The sequence below is a fragment of the Vombatus ursinus genome, unplaced genomic scaffold, assembly GCF_900497805.2.
Source record: "Vombatus ursinus unplaced genomic scaffold, bare-nosed wombat genome assembly UNPS02014798.1, whole genome shotgun sequence".
NCBI lineage: Eukaryota > Metazoa > Chordata > Mammalia > Diprotodontia > Vombatidae > Vombatus > Vombatus ursinus.
Genome location: NW_020954576.1, coordinates 60,616,139 through 60,634,791, shown reverse-complemented (window position 1 = coordinate 60,634,791; position 18,653 = coordinate 60,616,139). Strand labels below are relative to the sequence as shown.

Here is an 18,653-nt window from a genome sequence, read left to right as displayed (position 1 = left end):
TTTTTTTTAAAGCTAAGGAAAATTAACATTTGAAAAAAGAAAAGTAGATTTAGAGTTGAAAGGGATCTTAGAAAGCCATCCAGTTCAAATGTTCTTCTTTTCTTTTCTTTCTTTCTTTTTTTTTTTAAACAGATGAAGACACTGAGCCACAGAGATATTAAGTGATATATACCCAGGGCCACACAGCTATCTGAGGCAGGATTTGATCCTAGGTCTTTCTTACTCCAAGTCTAGTGCCTGATTCACTATACCATGCTGATTCTCTAAAAGATATATCTGATGGGGTTGGGATCTGGATGCCAGAAAGGAAAAACCCTGGACTTTCCCACATGGCCAACTCTCTGGCATTCACTTGAGGCTATAATCTCATCAACTGGCCTTTCATTGTGACTACAATCTCCCAATTCTCTGTTACCCTTAACCTAGCCCAGCCCTCCATACCTCTCTATGGCCCCTGGCCACTTCCCACCCTTAATCCTAGCTGGGCTCCATTCTCCCTTGGCCACTTGGTCCAGGTCCCTGGCATTCTATTACTGCCCCCGCCCCCAGACTACTTGACTACTTGGCCACTCCTAGATCTCTCCTACAGTCTTTCTGTATATAAGGTCCATCTTGTCTCCATTAAGGTGCTCAGATTCTTATAATCTAGCCAATAGCTCAGTAATGTTCAGATTCCTTAAAGAGTCTGGCCAATATGGCAGATGTTTTAGTAAACCTTGTCTTTGGCTGAAAGAAGGTTTGGGTTAAATTCTTTCAGGCAGGACCCGCATGTCATGATTTTGGGGTTTCAGCACCCCTAAGCCCCTAAACCTCAACATATCTAGGCTCCTAAAAATGACAATCCAAGGTAATCTTCAGGGAAAGGAATATACCATGAGAGCCTTTCTGAAGACACCTAAAGTTTGATGAGCCTAGGCTTGCTAGGGAACCCAGTGCCATTGACTCACTCTTAATCATTCCTCTACTCTTTCAGGTTCCTTCCTTGCAAAGCAGGAAAGAACACAAATTCAGCTCCTCATTGGTAAGGAAAAACTTGTCAAAACAATCACAAAGCATCCAGCAAGTCTGAAGGGTGAGTGAAGAAAATTGAGTGGTCCCACGCAATGGACCTGAAGCAGGTAAAAGTTACGTATTTCATTTCTAGAATCTACTCTATCTACTTCCTACTAATCACCACCTTCCCTTTGCTTTCTTGCTCCTTCATGGGAAGGAACAGAAGGCTAGAATACCAGTAGGACACATGTAGGATGAGAGTCTAACCCAATGCTCTCTGTACCTAACTCATGAGGTACTAAAGGGAAAACCAGAATAAGGGGTTTAGACAAGTGAGGCATTTAGCAAGACTAAAGGCAAATAATACAGCAGCAGTCTGGTGTCATTGAAAGAGTGGTGGGTTCGAAAACAGAAAATACAGGTTCTGGATTTGTTTCAGACACAAGCTATGTGACTATACTCATCATTTATCTCTCTGAGTCCATGTTTCTCAACCTGTAAAATGGGGGAAAATAATAAGTGGTGCAATGTATGGAGTGCCAGGCTTGGGGTCAGGAAGAATCTTCTTCATGAGTTCAAATCTGGCCTCAGACACTTACTAGCTGTGTGACCCTGGGCAAGTCATTTAACCCTGTTTGCCTCAGTTTCCTCATCTGTAAAATGAGCTGGAGAAGGAAATGGCAAACTACTCCAGTATCTCTGAACCCTCAAATGGGGTCATGAAGACACAACTGAAAAAGGACTGAAGTATTCAGATATGACTTGGCTTCTGAGGTTATTTTCAGGTGTGAGATTCTGTGTTTCTGTGAAATGCCACCTTTGTGACCTCAAGCAAGTAATTTAACTGTCCTAAACCTCAGTTTCCCCATCTGAAAAATGATGGGGTTCAACCTGATTTCTAAGATCCTTCATATCTCTCAATCTTAGAATTTCAAATTGAATATTTAAGAGAGGACAATAATTTCCATATCAATATTTTCTCATTTAATCCCTGTTTATACTGTGCATATTACCATGGTCTAGGTCTAGGAACACATGGCCTAGTACAAAACTTCTGTGAAGTTCGATTCCTTCAAAGGGCCACACTTGAGGACCTAGAAGGCCACATGTGTCCTCAAGGCCGCAGGTTCCCCACCCCTGGGCTAGTACATTTCCTTTAGTTGTGTCCCAGATGTAAGTTGACTTCTCTTTCATGTTTTCTACATTTTAGTTTTGGTCTTCCAGTTCTAGAGAATCCAAGTTGTTTTTTTTTTCCTAAGTCTCTCATTTTGCTTCGGTTTCTCTCTCCCTAAACTCTCTGTAATCATTTCATATATTACAAATAACAGCATGTAGTCCCAGGCTGCTTATCAAAGGTAATTAAATCTCAGAGGTTTGTCAGGATTCATAAACTGCCTAAACTCGGGACCTACCAGTTATAAACGTAGCAGAACTTTGTGATTAAATTGCAACTTGGTATTCAGTCTGAGGCCACTTATCCTTCCCTTTGCATCAAGTCTTGAGTACATCTACTGAAGAGAAGTGGTCCAGGGAAACCGAATTGCTGCCATTCTTAAAGCAATTTTGTATTTCCTTCTTCTCTGTACCTTTTCTTTCCCCCATCCCGACCCCATTCCTCTTAAGGTCTTAGGCAAGGAAAGAAATGTATGTAAATTGCACAAATGATGAAGTCTAGGGCTGCCAAAAGGCTTTTCAGAGTGGTATGGGGTGACTGCTTGGGATAGAGTCATTTGCATAATTTCCCGTGATCCTCTGGAGATGAGCTTTACAAAGAGAAACAGAAAGCTTCTACAATCATGACCTAAGGGTGTCTTTCTCTCAAAATTGGTCTGACATTGTAGTTAAGTGAAACAAGAATCCAGATGGAACTGAATCTAAGGATCTTTCTAGATCTTCTTGAAATCATAACAATAACAAATAGTCTTTTGGGTCTGCAGAAAACATGTTCCTCACAACAGTCTTATTAAAGTTTTTTGTTCTTGTTCAGTCATTTTTCAGTCGTGTCCGACTCTTCATGATCCCATTTGGGGTTTTCTTGGCAAAAGCACTGGAGTGGTTTGCCATTTCCTTCTCCAACTCATTTTATAGATGAGGAAACTGAGGCAAACATGGGTAAGTGACTTGCCCAGGGTGACATAGCTAGTAAGTTTCTGAAGCTAGATTTGAACTCATGAAGAAGAATCTTCCTGATTCCCAGCCCAGCATTCTATCCACTGCACCACCTAGCTGGTGCTCTCTATTTCCATACTTATTTAAGGTGTCAACTTTCTATTTTCTATTTTTGTTCTAAATCCCCAAAGCAAATTGTCTATATTTTTCTTATGGTCTTATGATTTTCTGCCAAGTATTTCAGTTATTCAATTACTTTTCTCATCTCCCCTTAGCATGATAAACTCCTTGAAGGCAGGACCTGTCTCCCACTTCACTTTATACTGGCTTAACCCACTATCTATTCTACCAATGTATGTAGATTTTTTTGTGCCATGTTTTGGTAACCACTGAGCTAGCTTCTTATAAAGCATCATGAAAAATGGCACTTCCCAAGAGAGAAAAACTGAATGGTTGAATTGTATGTTAGAAGTAAAAAAAAAAAAAAAATTCCCTTTTGAATGTTAGCTTTTGGTGACATGCATACATTAGAGTTGGTTAAGTCTAAAAAGAAAAAAAAACTCACCCATCTAATGAAGATATAGCTTCCTATAATGCATTTACATTACAATGTTCCTACAATGTATTTATTTACCACTGAGTGCTGCATTTATTTCTAAGCTGGATAAATAATTAATTTTATACTATACTTCCTTAAATGTATATCATATTGCCACTCCAACCCCTAGACCAGTAGATTGTAAATTTCTTTGAGGACAGGGACTGTGTTGCTTTTCAACTTTACTTTTACAATGTCTAACACAGTAATACTTAATGAATAATTTAACATAAGTGGATTTATTGAAAGAATGAAATGGGTAACTAACTGGAAACCTGCTCACTCTTTCAAAAGGTGACTGGAGGGAGTAATCGAAGGTGAGTTTTCCATTCATCCAGCCTAATTAAATTCATATGGACCAATAGGAAACTCCCCCTCATTTACTGAACCACTTCACAAAGCAACAGATAGTTCCTTAGGCACTATTGTGGCCTCCAAGAATGAGACACACAGTCAGGCCCACAAAGATTTGCAATTCACACACACAATAGAAAACCAAATTTCCTCAAAAACAAGCAGAGATTCCTTTCCCCAAGCACCAAAAACACTTTAAAAAAACATTCACCAGTTATGTAATAAACACTGTTTGAACTTCGGTTGCTCAGTAGGGATTAAAATTCCACACATGTCCCTGAGCAAAGGCAGGACTGGCCCTGCCTGGCCAAGTCATTCTCACACCCTCCTTATCTGCTCTTTCCTACCCAGAGAGGACAGCACTCCTTTTCCCTCAGCTCTGATCCCAGCCTTCTGGGTCCTGGATATGTCTACCACACCCTGAGGCAGGGCTGTGCTCTCAGTTCTTATACATATGTTCAAGTTCAGAAAAAAACTGGGGATCCTTTCAACATTTTCTAAGTACACACAGGCTTTTTTGTTTATTTGTTTTGTTTACCATAGAAATATAGATTCACCCCTAGCCTCCCACATCACCATTGTTTTATATTTTCAAGAGACAACTTCCATTTTTATTTTACTATGTTCCCAACAGTGTTTTGTTTTGTTTTGTTCTGTTTTTTGAAGAGTAAACTGAATAAGGAATGTTGTGTCAAGGCTGAAAAATAAATGTCACCTACTAATGGGGAAGTAAATGAAGCGGATGACTTGTAGGTGATACTAAAGGAAAAGTGGCAGTATGTATGCACACACACACACACACACACACACACACACACGTGTGCATGCACAAGCTCACCTGCTGTATGTATCTAGAGCAGGGGTGGGAAACCTGCAGCCTCAAGGCCATATGTGGTTCTCTAGGTCCTCAAGTGCAGCCCTTTGACTGAATCCAAACTTCACAGAACAAATCCCTTTAATAAGAGGATTTGTTCTGTAAAACTTGGAACTCAGTCAAAAGACTGTACCCAAGGACCCAGAAGGCCACATGTGGCCTTGAGGATGCAGGTTCCCCACCCCTGATCTAGAGTGTCTTCAGTCCCCCACCTAAATTAAATGACTAGGTGCCACAGAAGCTAAATAAAGTCTTCTGCCTCTTAGAATCCCTAGTTTCCTTTGAAGGTCAGCTAAAATGCTATCTTTTCCAAAGGTCAGCATAAATGAGGCCTCCTCCGATTTGTTTCCTTACTTCTCATCTCTGATGACTGACACTCCACCTTTCAGAATTGCCCTTGTATGTTTTTTTTAATATTTTGGATGCTTTCTATGTGTACATGTTGCCTCCTCCAGTAGAATATAAGCTTATTGAGGGCAGGAACCATTTCATTTTTGCCTTTGTGTCTTCAGGAGCCATCCCAGTTCTTGATAGTAAGTAATTAATGCTAAAGTCTCGTTGGGTGATTGGAGAGTTGGAATTCCACCAAGAACCCAGTTCTTGATAATAACAAAGAAATAATGGAAGGTATCTGTCCTGGCTTGCTCCCATTTGTAGGGAGCCAGAATAATCACTTTTTTGGGGGAGGGAGGGGTGGTTAGGGAGAGAAGCCCAGATCTGTGACTAGCATGAGGAACTCCTGGCATTGGAATTTCTTCCCCCACTGAAGGCTAGCAATTCATTTATAACTCGAAATCCAGGGCAGCTAGGTAGCACAGTGAATAGAGCACTGGCCCTGGAATCAGAAGGACCTGAGTTCAAATCCTTAGACTCTTAGCAGTGACTGTGGGCAAGTCACTTACTTAACCAGATTGCCTCCAAAAATAAAAAAAATCTAAGACTGTTTCTTGAAGCACCAAGAGGTTAAGTGATTCACTTATGTTGCTAATGCTAATATATGAGGTAGAATTTGAACTCTGCAGTTAGCTTTCCATCCTTTATATCATGCTCTCCTCGATGACATTAATTAAATCTAAACCTAGGGAGATAGATTATTACAAAGAAAAAGCATGCTGACTCAGACTGAGAACCCGAGTTCAAATCATACACCAAAGGCTTACTTCCTATGTATGACCTTGAAGAACTCATTGAGCTTCAATTAGTCTCACTTTCCTTATTGTAAAATGAGGTAGGAGGACCAGGTAGCCCCGAGGTTCCTTCCAGCTGCAGGGCCATGATTCTATGGTTCCTTACTTCAATATATTTATTTATTAAGAGGGGTCATATAGGAGTAGAGGAAGGGGCAGCTGGCGAAAAATCTCTCCCTCCCCACCTGAAAATCCCTTCAACCTAGATTGTTTTCTATTGAAGCATTTTGATTTTAGAGTTCAGGGGTTTGGGGAGAAGGGAAGAAATGGCTTAACAACAACGTACTCAATCAAAGTATAACTGTTAATTGGGAAGCCAAATGGCTGTGAAATTACAAATTTCAGCTCATTCTATTGTTACTGGGAATTCTGAGCTTTGCCTGTCAGAAAAGTAACACCTCTCATCATAGCATGATTTTTCCCAATTGGGGATGTGGGCTGTTTTCATACACTTGCTGCTGGTTTACTGTTACTGGCTGTGTGGTGGTATTATACTACCTGTTATTTAGAAATAACTCCACAGAGGAGGGCTCTTTCTCCCACTCTCTGTGGAGGTAGTTGGATGTTATTTCTATAAAGCCATCACAGTGGCTTGTAAATAACCTCAGTTAAATGCAATAAGCATCTGCTGACATTAATATATGCAAGGCTCTGTGTTTGGGATGGAGGGAAACAGGAAGATAAGTAAGAGAGAAAGCAAGGACTGATTTAGGTGGTGCACCCAGAGGTTATGTGGCATACGGAAGGAGCACAGATCAAAATACCTGGATTAGACTCAAGTGGCGGGCCTGGAATCAGGAAGCCTGAGAGAAATGATTATTAATAACCCATAATGGGGGAGATCCAGGCTCTTTCCCTGTCCCATTTCCTTGTTTCAAACCCAGCCTTTAAGTACACCAACCAAAATTTACCTCACCTTAGACCATCTTATCTAGGTGAATTCCTGCCCATTGTGTTCTACTCAGGTTTGGGTGGGTATAAATTCTTTAATTAATTTGCCCAAGGGGGAGGAGGAAGGTGATTTGGAAGTAAATGACATGATCAAAGTCCCCTACCCTCATTAGAATAGGTTCACCTCTCATTATAATATTCATTCTCTCCTATTACTTGTTAACCAGAGCGCCACCCTTAGGAATACCCACTTTTCCAAAGGCACGTAAGGGTTGAGTAGGTTCCACGAGGGATCTTTGGCATTCAAGAGTGTCACTGATCCCTTTTATTAATAATATGCTAGCATTATTAATAAAAATTATTAATGGCCCAGAAATTATGTCTTTCAAACTTTTTATGTTATAAGACTCATCGTCATGGGTTCAAATCAGGTCTCAGATACTTATCCTGGGCATGTCATTTAACTCTGTTTGCCTCAGTTTCCTCATCTGTAAAATGAGCTGGAGAAGGAAATGGCAAACCACTCCATAATTTTTGCCAAGAAGCCCCAAAATGAGGTCACAAAGAATGAGATGTGACTGAAAAATAAGCGAATTGACATCCAAACTGTATGAGAAAGGTGACACATTTAACCTTTCTAAGTTTCAGTTTCCTCATGTGCAGAATGGGAATACCTGTACTATTCTCTTCTCATTATCAATAACTAGTATTTATATAGGGCTTTAAGGATTGCAAAGTGCTTTACATATGTTATGTCATTTTATCTACAAGACTACCTTGGGAGGTAGGTGCTATTATCCCCATTTTACAGATAAGGAAACTGAGACACAAAGAGGTCAAGTGACTTGCCCAAGGTGATGCAAGATTTTAACTCAGGTCCTCCTGATTCAAAGTCCCATGTTCTATCCACTCCTCTACCTAACTGCCTCCTACACTTGTAATTTCACTGGTATAGAGAATTCCTGGGTAGTAGAAACTCTTTTTACTCATATAGATTGACCCCTTCTCTATAACTTATATTCTTGGAAAATTGTTTAGAGAAATGGGAAGTTAACTTGTCTAAAGAGCTTTCCCATGGTCACCCAGCCAGTATGTGGCAGAGGCAGGTCTTCCTGTCTCAGAGGCTACCTCTCTATCCACTGCCTCTCACTTCACATGGTTGCTATTTAACAATTTAAAAAGTGCTTTGTAAAACATAAAGTGTTATATGAATGTTATTTCATAAACATAGTATAATCAAAGTTTGGAGGAGAGAGAGATCATCCCCCAGGTAAAAGTGGAAGAGTGGTAGAAAAAGACTTCCTGGGAGAGCTGGAGCTTAGAGAAAACTTCAGATTTCAGTAAGTAGGGATGAAGGAGGAGGACATTTCAGGAGCGAGAAAGAATAGCACATGTTCTGGAATAGTGAGTGGTTTAGTTTGGCTAAAGCATAGGGTACCTTAAGGATCATAGGGTGAAATTAGGCCAGGAGGTTATTGGGGTGGACTTTAAATGCAAGACTGAGGAATTTGGATTTTATGCTGTAGGGATTGGGAAGCTTCTGAGTAATGGAGTAACAAATAGGGATATTCATCAGAAAAACGAGAAAGGCTTGAGGCAGAGAGACCAGTTGGGAGGCTATTGCAAGAAGACTGGACAAGAGATGGAGATGGTAGTTAAGCAAATGAAAAGGAACAAATGTATGCGGGAGGTACTGGGGAAACAGAATCAATAGAACATGGCAGCTAATGGACAAAGAAGGAAGAATCAAAGATTCAAGGTTTTGACCAAGGCTGTTTAGGAGTTTCATCATTAAATGAGAATGCTACGTGGTCCTTTGTAGATAAATGTCCAATCTCGACAACAATCACTAGCCCATACTATTATTGAAATCACACTGGCAATTCTTATCAAGTACTGTTGTTATAAAGTGATGAAATATAGTGGATATAGTGCTGGGTTTGGTATAAAGAAGATAAAAAGCATCTTCTCCTCCTGATACTTGCTACTGACATTATCCTGGACAAGACATTTAACATCAATATGCCTCCAGCAACTCCCTGGTGCCCTTGGAAAGCATTCTAGCCCTAACGTCAGAAAATCTGGATTCAAATCTCATCTCTGATTTATTACGCGTATGTGATTTTGTGTGCTTCATTTTCTTCGTCTGTAAAATAATTCCTTTAATGTCCTGTGTCTATGAACTTATGAGTGCCCCAAGTCATAGACCAATTATGCTTAGTGTCAGTACAGGGAGCTCCCACACTGGGAGTTCCCTATATAGAGGAAATCAATAATTCTGCTGACTGGAAAACTTTTCAGGTACTCTCAACATGGAAAATGAAAAACAATGATATTCAATACTTAAATCTCCTACTATGTATTTTTAATAAATCAAAACCACAGTGCACTGTGGCTTAGGTAGAATTGCTTAATGAAATCAAAAGAAAAGTAATAATCCCTGTGCAATCCTTCATCTTTTTTTTTTTTTAGACAGCTCTTTTCTTTCAATCACATGTACATTTCTATACTCTTGATCTAAAAGGAAAAGGGAGACAAATCCAGAGTCTGACTTGAAGGGTTTGGCAACCTTCTGGAATTTTCAGCTAAGTTTTAATTTGAAACAAGAGCTTTTGTTTGCTCTAAAAAACCTCCAGAAAGTCATGGAAATATGTCTTTCCATTTTAGGGACACCATATCCCCCTTGAAAACAAGTGCCCCATTGGAGGAATTCAAAGATTCCTCCTGTGTGTATTTACTCCATCTCAGTGACACAGAACAAAAGCCTGAACTTCAGAGAATAAGTCTGGGTTGAAATGAATTTCTGCTGGCTTCAGCACTCAGACCCAGATTCCCAATCCTGGGTTTGCAGTATCCCTGGGGCATTTCCAGGAATCTAGACAGGTGTCAATAAAATTCTCCAGGAGGAGAGGAATTCGCCCAAAACAGCTTTTCAATGAAATTTTAAAAATAAATATTCTTTCATCTGGCAAACCAGCTCATCTGCAGATAGGTGCATCTGTCTGCTAATGAGCCCTACCCAAACCCATAAAAGCATTTAAAGGCCATTGTAAAGCAACTGAATCCACACATTTTGAAAGAAAGCCAATTAGCTGTAACTGTGAAATTTCAGGAACTTGTGATAAGTACAACAAACAACACAGTGAAACACATTAGAAGGTACTTGTGAGACATTATTAAGACTGATAATTTGTCTTTGAGAAAGGCCAGAGAACTAATTCCCATTTAGGGTAGGGATGAGATATAGAGGTATGTTTATATCCCTTATTTGTAGCAAGAGTCAATAATCCTGATGGTCTTAAATAAATCTCAAAGTTCCTAGCAGGTCCAAGGACAAGAGGCCTATTTGTAGATAGTTACATATTTACATGTAAATGGAAATATGACCCCAGGCAAGTCATGACATCTCTGTGCCTCTATTATAAATCTCAGAGAAGGCGCCAACCCGTACTGATAGAGAGTTTCTTCAGCTGGAAGTTCCTTATGGCAAGGAAGTCAGAAGTCCAGTCCCAATCACTTATCCCTATGTGCCAACATGTGATTTTTCCAGAAAAGGGCTGAAGAAGAAATTCACATAGTTTTCTTAAGAAGGTGAATTTGGATGCTAAAAGTCAATGTTCAAAAATAGAGTAAGATAAGATACTTCACAAAGCTGGGAATATTTGACCTTGGAGTTAATAAAAGGCAGCTTATGACTAGCATGGGCAAGAAACCTTGCTCGTTCATCCTCACTGTGTTGGAAAAGGCCTTATATCAATTGCAGTGGGAATAGGAATTAAAAAAAAAAGGGGGAGAATACTATTCTGGTCATTGTTGTTGTCATTTGTCCTTCACTCTCAAAGAGGATCATGACATCAGGGAGATGATGACATGATTTGCAATTGACTTTGATTTGAGTGAGGGAGGGCTGTCCAAGGTCACCAGCCTCACTTTCTCCTCCAGAGCCATCTGGGTCCAGTGGCCAGATATAGATCAGGATGACCGGAGATGGCCCCACTTTTCTGGTAAACATGAGTCCTAACCAGTCCTCTGTGCCCTTATTGGAAGCTGGATTCCTGATAGGTGGTACAGTAGATAAGAGTGCCTGACCTGAGGTAAGGAAGACCTGAATTCAAATCTAGCTTTAGACACTTACTAGCTGTGTGGGCTTGAACAAGTCACTTAACCTCTGTCTGCTTCAGTTTACTTATCTGTAAAATGGGTATTATAATAACAGCACCATTTTCTCAGATTAGTTGTGAAGATAAAATGAGATAATTGTAAAGTGCTTTGCAAACTATAAATGAGCATTATTACTATGATTTAACTTTAGAGATGAAAGGGACCTTAGAGGTCATCTAATATAATTCTCACATTTTACAAATGAAGAAACCACGGCCCAAAGATGTGAAACCACTTGGTTAAGGTTACATTGGAATTAAATGACATATTAGGATCTGAACTCAGCGACCTCTGACTTTAAATCCAGCTCTTTCTGGGCCTTTTCTCAGTCCTCATTCTCCTTGACCTCTCTGCAGCCTTTGACACTGAAAATCACCCTCTTTTTTTTTGGAGGCAACTGGGATTAAGTAACTTGACCAGGGTCACACAGCTAGTTAAGTGTCACAGGCCAGATCTGAACCCAGGTCCTCCTGATTCCTAAGATGGTGCTCTAAATCCATTGTGCTACCTAGCTGCCCCTAAAATCACCGTCTTTTTGATATGCTCTTCTCTCGAAGTTTTCAGGACACTATTCTCTCCTGGTTCACCTCCTACCTATCTGACCACTCCTTCTCAGTCTCCTTTGCTGGACCTTCATTCAGGTCACATCCACTACCCATGGGTGACCCACAGGATTTTATTTTTGACCATCTTCTTTTCTTCTTCTATAATACTTTGGTGATCTCATCAGCTCCCATGGATTTAACTATCATCTCTATGCTGATGATTCTCAAATCTAGTTGCCCAGCCCTAATCTCTGTGCCGACCTCCAGTCTTACATCTCCCTCTGCCTTTCAGACATCTCAAACTGGATATCTCATAGACATCTGAAACTTAGCTTGTCCAACACTGAACTCGTTATCCATCCCCCTAAATCTTGCCCTCCCTCCAACTTCCCCAATAACTATTGAGGGTACCATTATCCTCCCTGTCCCTCAGGCTCACAAGCTAGGTGTCATCCTCCACTCCTCTCATTTCCCAGGCCACCCCATATTCATTCAGTGGCCAAAGTCTTTCCCTTTCACTGTTGCGACATCTCTCAAATACACTCCCTCCACTTCTCTGAGTAGGGGCCACCCCCCTGGCGCAGGTCCTCATCACCTCCCACTTGGACCATTGTAATAGCCTACTGGTTGTAATGGTTGTAATAGCCTACTACCTGTCACAAGTCTCTCCCCACTCTAGTCCTTCCTTCATTCAGCTGCCATAATGGTTTTCCTAAAAGTGCCAGTCTGACCACCTTACTGCCATACTCAACAAACTATGATGGCTCCTTATCACCTCCAGGATCAAATACAAAGCTTTTTATTTGGTATTTAGTCTTTCATAATATAGTTTCACCCCACCCCATATACACAAAACCACTTTCCAGTTTTCTTACACCTTACACCTCTCCACGTACTCTTTCAGTCCAATGACACTGGCTTCTCTGTTGTTTCATGAAAAGAAAAAAAAAGTTCAAGAGATGGATGTAATTTCTCAGCCCTGGGCATTTTCTCTAAAATACTGCACGTGAAATGCCCTCCCTTCTCATCTCTACCTCCTGGCTTCCTTCAAGTCCCAGCTAAAATCACACTTTCTACAGGAAGCCTTTCTCAATCCCTGCTGATTCTACTGCCTCCTTTCTGCTAATTACTTTCTATTCATCTTGAATATAGCTTTTTTGTACATATTTGTTTACTTGTCTCTTTTATTAGACTGTGAGCTTTTTGATGGCAGGGATTATCTTGTCTTTCTTTGTATCCCTAACAGCACAATGCCCGGCACATAGTAAGTGTTATAAATGCTTATTGACTGACTGATTCTTGCTACTGTACTATGCAACCCATATAAGGGTTCCAGTCCGAAACAGTCTCTGGAGGTTGGAATCTGAAGGTCTTCTCAGACTCTGAATCAGCACTGGGCATCAAGATTGGTTCCTGGGCCACCTGAATTGTTTATATCTATTGTTTGTTGTCTACTTTTATAAAACTAGAAGGGCATGCTTTACTTGTCAACTGCTTCCATCCCTCCAGGCTTACTATGGAGATAAGTCAATTCCCTAGAGTCCAGGACTCAATTAATCTTACAAACTTTGGGATTAACTTAAGACTTCATTACAAAATCATAGAATATGAGAGTTATAAGTGACCTCAATAACCATCTTGTTCTGCCCATACCTTAAGTAACTTCCTACCATGGTATAGCTAACAAAAGGTTTCCCCATAAAGATTGTCAAGGAGAGGCAACTCACTTCCTTTTGGAGAAGCTCATTTTACTTTTGAACAACTCTAATTGTTAGGAAGTTATGCCTTTAAGGATTACTCCTGGCACTCTTCAAGGCTTAATTCAAATTCTCAAGATTGACACCAAGTCCATACTTGAGAAACAGGGCATGTGTATTCCTTTTGTGCTATTTTTTACCAAAATCATCATCATCATCATCATCATCATCATCATCTTCATCTCCTTCTTCTTCTTCTTCTTCTTCTTCTTCTTCTTCTTCTTCTTCTTCTTCTTCTTCTTCTTCTTCTCCTTCTCCTTCTCCTTCTTCTCTTTCTCCTTCTTCTCCTTCTCCTCCTCCTCCTCCTCTATATTGTTCCCACTACTGGCAAAGTCAACCTGCCCAAAAACTAGTACTTACATTACTTTGATGATCCCTCATTTGGACAGAGCTAAAGGATCACAGGATTAGGATTGCACGTTGGGAAGAGTGCTCAATTTGAAGTCTCACAACCTAGGTTCAAGGCAGGATTTGAACTCATTTCCCTTGATGCAATACTTTCTTCCCTCTAATACCTCTACCTACTTCTATGCCTGTCTTTCCTTTTACCCTGGGCACTTTGCTGCCCAGTGCTTCATTAGGAGCTCCATAGGTAACCCTACAAGAAATCATGAAGTGCAGAAGGTCTGGCCTCATAATTACCTTGGGCAGAGGAAAACCATCTCTGACTAAAATGATGAAAATACCTGTCCTGCTTAAGACACATGGTCAATGGATTGTGGTTAAAATGGAAGAAGGAAATGTGGTGCTCTCTTATCAAGCCTGTCTCCAGTATTGAGCTGTGGCTTTGAAGACTGATGACTTTGATTAATTGAAAACCTTTCTAGCATTGTTGGCTTAAAATCTTTTTAACCCTTTCAATGCAAATTAGTGAAATGAGTGAAATGCAAATTTTTTAAAGTATTGGAGAGATGGGTAAAACAGCTTCCATCATCCTAGAAAAGGTTACCCTCAAAACATCCAACTTAAGATGAATAACAGCCAAAATTCCAATAAAAAACAAAACAAAAAGAAATTTCAGGAAAAAAACTGTTGGTGATTTAAGATAGGTGACCTGAAAAGATAAGAATCAATACTGAAGCAATTACCCATCTATGCAGTGATCTGTCTGTCCTCAAAAGAGCTGATCCTTGAAAAGCTGGCAGCTTCCAAACTGTCTCAGATAATAACAGCTCATATTTATATGCCTCTTAAGGCATAAAAAGTGTTTTACATATTATTATTTCATTTGGTACTCACAACAATCCTAGGAGGTAGGTGTTATGATTATCTCCATTTTGCAGATGAGGAAACTAATCCAAACATAGGTCAAATGACTCGCCTAGGGTGACACTATTAGTAACTATCTGAGAGAAACAGGATTCTGAGAGAAACTCAAATCTTCCTAACTTCAAATTCTTCCATATAGTAGCTGATAGGCATTTCAGATACTATTTTACATTTGTAGAGTGCATAAAGGCTTGAAAACACTTTCCACTTATTGCAATCAACAACTCTATGAGTTACGCAGTAATATTAGAGAAACTGAAGCATAGAGAGGCAAAGTGAAAAGAGAAGCCCACAGCCACATAGTAAGTATCAGAGGTGGATCTGAAATAGGGGCTCTTGGAGCCTTTTACATCCACTTACAAAACAGAGTCATGAGCTAGTATTGTCAGCTTAGGAAAGGTCCAAGGTGACTCAGGAAAATCCTATCTAAGATATTCATTTTAATGGTCAATATATTTTCTTGCCTTTCCCAAACACTTTGCACATTAAGAAAACTGAATATTATTTTAAATGACCTTGGAATTTGGCCTAGGGCTAAATATCTATTGGGGCTGGAGGCCAGTCAGGGGACAGAAAAATATGTGAACAAAAGACAATTATTCCTATTGACAAAGACCAATGTCAATAATCCAATAATTAAGAGGCCAACATGTTTTTTTTCCTTCCAATTTGGACCAATCATACTGTATTTGTTTTACTATCAATCTCCCTCCTATTTATATGCAATATGCAAGAAAGCTAGTAACAAATTCTTTGGTAAAGTTCTAAAAGAAAAATTTAATTCTAAGTTGAACAGATTCCTGGAAAACTCAGTAGCATTTGAATTGTACTGGATATGCTTAATAATATGATTACTTACCATTTATTGAGAGCTAACATCAAACTAGGTAATATACTTCTGAAATGGATCCGGCATCTGATTAAAATATGATAAATAGTTTTTTTGAAAGACATGTTTGGCTGGTCCAACCATATAGCAGACTATATGATAGCCTTCCATCCTCTACCAGCAATTGTTAATGGGGCACAGAGATACCTAGTGGAAAGGTAGATCTTATAACTAATCCATCACGGGCAGAAAGCCTCTCATTTTGTGGTGTGTCCAAAGAAAAACCTTCTGCATTTTCAACATCACAAAATCTTTAGATATTAGGCTGGATCATAACTTCAGCCCATAGGAGTAATTTCTGGATATAAAATGATAAGGTGTGAAAAATTCATTCTCTCAAAGCATTCAGGGATTGTCTTGCAGAAGGAGAAACACCTGTTTATAAGCTTGTTTGTTGTTAGAAACAGGTGTGGGGGTCAGAACTCTACTGGGGCCACTTACCACAGATGAAGTCCAATGGCTCTGCTCACATCTGGGTTTGATAGGTGAGAGTATTAGGGGGGATCAGGACTGCAGAGCAGCACTGATATAATGATGTCCCATCAGCTGAGCTCTGATCATGGTCACTGCACACAGTTGGTGGGAGAATGGATAGAGTAAAGGGCCAGGGAAGGGCCTGGGGAGCCCTGTCACAGTCTGTCTGCAGCAGTCTGATGATCTTTTGTGTTCCCAAAAATTCTCTATTTGTTCTATATGACCCTGATTTCTTACCCTTTGAAAGAGGGAGTTAGGAGCTTATATGACATGGCTGCATTCCTGTAATATCAGAGTGAAGGTCTTGCTTTGTTGCTTACTTTTCAGCATGGCCTGGATTACTCCAAAGTCCAGGCACAGACTGCACTTAAAAAGGCATCTGAGTGATGGCTATGAGGATGCTATCTGTCATAGATTCAGATTAGGGCTATATCACATTCTTGATGACTGCTTTCAATCTTCTACCTATAAGAGTGGGACTGCCTAGTAGGAGGCGATGGGACACAACAGATGTTATAGGTATTTATTTCTGCTTGGAAGAGAGTTTTCTAGACAAAAGCCTCCCAGCTGTCAAGACAGATTCCCAGGCAAGAAGTCTACTGACTGGCAGCAATGCTGTCTGTCCTTGAGTGACCAGAAGGTAACAATATAACACGAACCAAGAAAACCAATTGAGAGCATACATTATGATGCTGTCAGGCCTCATTGTAGAAGCAGCCTCACTTAAGAATGGAAAAGAATGATTTTCATTCTTTTAATATTATCATTGTGATTTTAGTATTTTTAATTGCCTTAATTACTGTTATTAAAGTTAGAGGCAAGGACGATTTAACAATTCAGCTGCAAAGGTGACATCGAAATGAGCTCAATATAGTTTTCAATTTAGTATGCAAAAAAGCATTAACACTAATGAAAGGTATCCCCACTTCTATTGGCTCTTTGATTTTCATTATCTGATAATAACTAATTCATTTTCAACCATCCTTCATCCCATTGCTTCACTTTTTTTTTTTAAAGTTAAAGGATGAAGTAAGGGTAAAATGTTTGTGCTAAGAAGTGATTCATCCTCCAATACCTGTTAATGTAAGACACAAAGGCAATGCCAAGGTGTTGCAGTCACTCAAGGGCTAGACTTGGAGTCAGGAGGATGTGAGTTTGAATCCTGCCTTAGGTTCTTACTAGCTGTGTGACACTAGGCAAGTCACTTAACATCTCAGCCTCCATTTTCTCATCTGTAAAATAGGGATAATAATAGCACCTACTTCACAGGATTGTGAGGATCAATTAACATGCATCAAATGCTTTGCAAACTTTAAATGCTAGTTATGATAATGGTGATGATGATGATGACAGCAAAGAGAAGTCTCAGGCCTCAAAGGCTTTTTATAGCATTCTAAGAAGGAATTGAGAATGCTACAATATTAAACCAAAGTGTATAAAAGACAATACTTATATTTTCTCCCATCGCTTAATCAATAATCATTTATTAAGCACCTACTATATGCCAGGAACTGAGGATACAAATATGAAAGAGAGACTTACCCTGACCTCTAAGAGATCATATTCTACATCTAATTCTTGTTGCAGAATTGACGTCAAAACATGAGGTATGACAACATGATAATTACATAGCAAAAGAGTGAAAGACCAATATCGTAGAATCTCAGAATTGGAAGGGACCTCAGGATCCATTTGTCCAATTTGTATCTGAGCCAGAAGACCTTCTATTTCAATCAGCATGGCTGACAAGTAGTCAGTCAGCCTGCATTTGAAAACCTTCAGTAAAGAGGAATATACCACCTCCCAGGGCACTCCATTCCATTTCAGGGCAGATCTGATTACTACAAAGGTTGTTCTTACATCAAGCCTTTCTGTAACTTCTCCCATTAGTCTTAGTTTCATTTTGATCAAAAGCCAAGAAGAACAAATCTACTATCAGACTGGTGTCTCAGTGGACAGAAATGGACTTGGAATCAGGAGGAGCTGAATTCAAATTTAGTATTAGACATTTATTAGCTGTGTAACCTTGGGCAAGCCACCTAACCACTGTTAGCCTTAGTTTCCTCATCTATAAAATGGAAATAACATTTTACTTACCTCCCACAGTTGTTATAAGGATAAAATGATCAATAATTAGCACATGTAAAACATTTTGCAAGCCTTAAAACACTATATAATGCTATTGTTGTCATTATTATTATGACCTCTTCCACATGATAGCCCTTCAAATACTTGGTGAGAGCTACCATGCTTTCTCTTTTCACTTGCTCTACCAAATCTTCTATTCTTCAGGCTAAACATCCCCAGTTCTTTCAACTGATCCTTGTATAGCATGATTTTAACTGTCCCCTTTGCCCTGGTTGCCTTTCTCTGTACATCCTTCAGCTTGTCAATTCCCTTTCTAAAATATGGTACTCACAACTAAATATATGACTCCAACTGCAGTCTGAACAAAGCAGAGTTTAGTGGAACCACAAAAACCTTCATTTTGAATGCTTTGTTTCTAATAATGCAGCCTAAATATCACATTAACTCTTTTTCTTTTTTTGGGG

The 18,653-nt window shown here is 39.7% G+C and overlaps 1 protein-coding gene across 1 annotated transcript in view; it reads right to left on the bottom strand.

Annotated features, from left to right (window-relative positions):
• Positions 1–18,653, bottom strand: part of LOC114049453 (disrupted in schizophrenia 1 protein-like) — a 508,708-nt gene that overhangs the window by 1,809 nt on the left and 488,246 nt on the right. The gene's annotated exons all lie outside the window — the stretch shown is intronic.